Raw genomic sequence first — 5,858 nt, 5'->3', positions numbered from 1 at the left:
TGTTGACTTATTGCAGTAACTTTGTCGATTGGAATATCCGCTAAGCTTGCTTGTGCAGTAGCAGCTGCTTCACGTGCTTCTGCAAGTGAACAAACGCGATCTCCAATGGCGGGAGGTAGTGGATCTGGTATGGTGCAATGTGGAGCAATTTCATCCAGAAACTCTACTCTCTCGCGCAGTCGTAAAGCAGCTGCGTAAGTAGAAAACAGAACATTCACGGGACGCGAATTGAGAACCTTTTTAGCAAACTCCGGTAAGTGTTTGCGGAGTTGGGAGAACTCAAATTTCGTAGAGGCTGCGGAGGCCAGAGCATTATCTCGCTCCGCAGTAAGCTTTGAAACCTCCTCTTGTAGCGAGGAGATTGTTGTCTGAAGATTGTTTTGTTTGTCCAGTAGACACCTGTAGTTTCAATTCATCTACCGCGGTTTTGGCTGCGGTGAGCTCATAGGAGAGATCAACACAGCGTTTCTCGCTGTTTTCAGTCTTGATCCTCTCAGCATTGTACTTCTGCTGTTCAGCTTCAAGCACATTGAAAAATTGTTCTTGCTGGCATATCACATCGTATGCCGAGTTAAAACACATGTAAAAGTTTTAAACAAAACTGGTGTGCGCATCAAGCGCAGAGAGCTTGGAAAATTCACGACGAAGTTCGCCTGGAATGGCCAACTTCATATGTTGACGCTGGTCAAGTGTAGCAGCAGCAGAGGCATAAGTATACCCTGATAAGCCATCAATCCGCACCCCTTACGAGTCTGGAGGAGTGCGGAATAGCTCTGTAATTTGCTCCATGGAATGCGGGCTCGGGCAGCGTAGATTAAATGGTGAGCCTCCTATAAACCAAAAACAAGTATTATAGCAGTAGAATGTGCGGTAAACATGGTCATACATATGAGTAAAGGTACGTAATTTACCGGTTTGTTGCTCCCCTTCATAATCCGATGAAATTGGATTATCGACCAGGGGAGTGCTTTGTTTGAGCTTCTTGCTCTGAGATGATGGTGGAGTTTGAAGTGGCCGTTTTCCGGAAATTGGCTGTGATGATGGCGACTTCGACGTCAAATCAACGACAGGAATCGCCTGTTTTTCCTGCTTGATTTGGCTGCAAGAGGAAGCTGTTGATTTAGATTCCGGACTGGTTAGTAGTTTTGTAATAAGAGCTTTGGGATCTACCTTTCTATCAACTTCGTCAATCTTCATTTTTATTTACGAAGGAATAGTGGTGGCTAAGAATTCGAAAAGATTAAATGCGAATTTTTGTAATTGCGACGTATGTTAGATAAAGCGAGTGAGACCTTGGTGGTTATGAATCATGATATATATATAGGGGAAATAAGGGTGGCAATTGATTGTGTTAATTATCCGTTATGATAACTCAAACGGTAATATTTGAGATAACGGGTGAAAACGGTAACTAACCTATAGCGAAAGCGAAAAATAGTCAAATGCGGAATTTTAGAGTTTATCATGATATATCTGCTTCGCAAAATGAATCATAATAAACTGGGGGGACTTGATCATATACATGACATTGTATATGTGTGTTTTATTTGCTAAAAGCCTAAAGCAGAATTACGCGAATTATAATGCAAAAGGTATGAAGTGTTCGCTGAAAATAAGTATAACAGCTATATTTCCGTACATATAAAGGACTGCGGTTTAATCCGCTGAGTTTCCGCGGATAGTTAAGTAATTCGCAGACCGCGGATATCTCGAGTACTATAAATAGGGAGCTTGGCCTCTCATTTATAGGTTGTTGATTCTCTGCCATTTCGCCTAAGCCTTTGTGATTTTCACTAATGACCTTGCCCAAGGGATTTTTATATTGCGCAAAAGGTGAATTATGCTAATTAACAATTAAGACCGGGTCGAGGTGATTGATCACTTGATAGTTAAAGTGAAAGACGATCATCGGGGCCCAAAATAATCATCAAACACTCCATCCTCCATCATAATCTTATTGCACTCAATCCGTAATTAAGTAACATCATTAATTAAGGATTGATCAACGTAATATCTTTTCAACAAAGTAGCATGTCACGCGTTAGGTATATTACGCCCTTCAACGTCTCGAAGTTTATAAGAGCCTACCGCATTAATTCCCACTATTTGGTATGGACCTTCCCAATTGGGTCCCAACTTCCCTTGTTTTTCAGCACGACTTGCTTCATTATTCCACAAAACCCATTCCCCTACATCAAAGGCTAATGCGCGTACTTTTTTGTTGTAATACTTAGCAATTTGTTGCTTATTATTTGCTTCACGTATTACGGCCATAAGCCTGCGCTCTTCAATGAAATTTAGGTTTTCACAAATTCCATCTGCATTCGCACTCTCATCAAAATTAGCAACCCTATGCGTCTCAACAAAGACTTCCGCGGGGATCATTACTTCTGAACCATATACTAGGCTAAAAGGTGTTTCGCCCGTACTTTTCTTGAAAGTAGTGCGATGAGCCCATAGCACATTTGAAAGTTCATCAACCCATCCATTCCGTTTTTCATTCAAACGCTTTTTAATACCGCTGACAATATCACGATTAGTGACCTCGCACAACCCATTTGCCTGCGGATGTGCCACTGATGTAAATTTTTGAATTATATTCAACTCCGTACACCAACTTAAAAATGGATCCTTTGCAATCTGTGCTCCATTATCACTTAAAAGCTCCCGCGGAATACCAAATCTGCACACAATGTATTCCCATACAAAATTCTGCACTTGCACGCCAGTGATTGTGCGTAAAGCTTTTGCCTCTACCCATTTAGTGAAATAATCAATGGCTACAATCAGGAACTTTACATTCCCTGCACCTGGTGGAAAGGGTCCCACAATATCAATGGCCCATTTATAAAATGGCCATGGTGAATCAATTGGAATCATGTCATGCCTTGGTTTGCGATTCTGCGGTGCGTGCCGTTGACAGCTTTTACACCTTTTTACTGTTTGTGCAATATCGCGATATAGGGTAGGCCAAAAGTAACCCATTCGCATTATTTTCGCGGCAATTGTTTTATAACCTGAATGAAGAGCACAAGATCCACTATGCACTTCCTCAACAATCGTTGCTGCTTCTGCGGGTCCTACACACTGCATTAATGGTCCCAAATACGATTTGCGATATAACACATCATTTTTAATCACATACAAAGGTGATCTTTCGCGCACCAAACGAGCTTCCTTTTTATCTTCTGGCAATGCATCATTTCGCAGATAATTGACAATAGGATCCATCCAATTTGGTGCAACCTCTTCGATAGCCGCAACAAATAAACTTCCATCTATGGATTTATTGGGAAGTTCTTCTACCCAGACCTGCTTTTAAAAGTGCGAAAATGCCAATGCAGTGAGTTTGCTCAACGCGTCCGCCTTTTTATTTTGACTTCTCGATACTTGTGATAACTCAAAGAATTCAAATTTCTCAGCGAAATCCTGCACAAGTTTTAAATACTTCTGCATAGACAACTCATGGGCTTCAAAAGAGCCGTTGAATTGGTTTGCCACAGCTGCGAATCAACATATGCGCGCAACTGCGAAATTTTCATCTTATGCGCCATATCTAATCCTGCAAGCAACGCTTCGTATTCAGCCTCATTGTTTGTTACATCAAAATTAAATCGTAGCGCGTATGTATGTTCCTCTCCATTTGGATTTGACAACACTAATCCCGTGCCTGCTCCTTCAATACACGATGCACCATCTGTATATAAATCCCAGATATCGTGCTGAGGTGGCTTTAATTGTGTTCTCTCATGGATAACCTCCAAGTCACCCGTCATTTCTGCAAGGTAATCTGCCAAAACTTGACCTTTTACAGATGTACGCGGTAGATACGATATTTCAAATACTCCAAGCTCAATCGCCCATTTGGCAAGTCTTCCAGATATCGCAGGTGTGCTCAAAACATTCTTAAATGGCAAATCAGTTAAGATATGTATTGGATGACCTTGAAAGTATCTGCACAACCTTCTTGAGGTCAAAACTAACGCGTAAATAAATTTTTCAATCGGCGCATAATTTATTTCACTTCCCGCAAGCGCCTTGCTAACGAAATAAACTGGCTTTTGGATCTTGTTCCTTTCCGCAACAAGTACTGAGCCAAATGATTCATTCGCAATCGATATATAAAGGTACAATATTTCGCCATCAACAGGCGCGATCAGTGTAGGCAATGTAGCAAGTAATTGCTTCATCTCTTGAAATGCCTTATCTGCTTCTTCAGTCCATACAAAGTTTTTCTGCTTCAAACAACCTTTAAGAGTGCGAAAGAAAGGCAACTGTCTTTCCGCGACCTTTGAAAGAAATCTGGTTAAAGCCGCGATTTTTCAAGTTAGACTTTGTACTTCCTTAACGGTTTTAGGCGCGGTCATGTTTTCGATTGCAGCAATTTTCTTAGGATTTGCTTGTATACCCTGCTCAGTGACATAATATCCTAGAAACTTGCCTTCCCTTTCCCCGAAACTGCATTTAGACGGATTCAATTTCATGTTGATTTTTCGCAAACTTTCAAATGTTTCTTGCATATCAATTAAAATATTTTCTTGCGTTTTGCTTTTAACCACAAGATCATCAACATAAGCCTCCAGATTACGGCCTATCTGTCCTTCAAACGCTTTATCAATTAATCGTTGATAAGTTGCTCCCGCATTTTTAAGGCCAAAAGGCATTTTAATATAACAATAAATGCCTTTTCCAGTATGGAACGCGGATTTATCTTCATCTTCCAACGCCATTGGTATCTGATGGCATCCTTCTGCAGCATCTAAAAAACACTTGTAAGGATAGGCGTGCAAAGATTCCACCTTAAGATCAATTTCAGGAAGTGGATAGTTATCTTTTGGACAAGCTTTGTTTATGTCTTTGAAGTCTATACACATCCTCCACGAACCATCAGGTTTTTTCACCAAAACAGGGTTCGCAACCCATGTTTTATATTTTACTTCGCGCAATATTCATGCATTAACTAATTTAGCAACTTCCGCAGATAACCACTTCATGCGATCTGGAGCCATTCCTCTGCGCTTTTGCACAATAGGTTTCAACGCCGGATTAGCATTTAATCTATGTTCTGCAACGTTACACGGAACCCCAGTCATATCTGGCTCACTCCAAGCAAATACATCTATATACGCAACAAGCAATTGCACAATCTTCCTTTGTATTTCCGCATTCAATTCAGCGCCAATTTTAATTTTTTAATCAACATACTTAGGATTCACAACGACCATATTATCTTCTTCAATTTTATGTGCAACAACTGTGTCTTGTGTGCTTATAGCCGCACAAATTGGTGGCATAGTCATAGAATTTATTGGTGCCACACCTTTGCAAGTAGTGAATTTAACCATTCCATGTATTGTAGATGGCACTATTACAAGCTTTCGCAACGCAGATCTTCCCAATAACATGTTATAACGCGAGGCAGCGCGTATAACATAGAAATCTAACTGCGTTTTCCTTGTCAACTTTACCTCTATTTCGTCGCACAATTCAATTTCCAATGATAATTGCCTCATGGGTCAGGCAGATTCACCCGCGAAACCAGACAAGGATATCGCGGTTGGCTTTAGTTCTGCTTTGATACATTCTGGTAGTTGATGAAAGCATTGCTCGTGTATCAAATCTATACTACTACCATTATCAACATGTATTTTCATAATTGTGATCCCCGTATTTGCGATTTTACACGATATGACTAATGGCATGTCATTCATTTCGCGATTTTGCGCAAATACAAATGTAATAGGCGCGAATTGCCATTTTTCAAAAACTTCTACTGCTTTTCGCTTTTTGAATCCTTTTTTCTTGTGTATTGTGCTTATTATTCTCGCATCTTGCACTTTTTTCAGTTCTTTTGGCAA

This window comes from Rutidosis leptorrhynchoides, chromosome 1 (genome assembly GCF_046630445.1).
Source record: "Rutidosis leptorrhynchoides isolate AG116_Rl617_1_P2 chromosome 1, CSIRO_AGI_Rlap_v1, whole genome shotgun sequence".
NCBI classification, from domain to species: Eukaryota; Viridiplantae; Streptophyta; class Magnoliopsida; order Asterales; family Asteraceae; genus Rutidosis; species Rutidosis leptorrhynchoides.
This window is presented reverse-complemented; position numbering follows the sequence as displayed.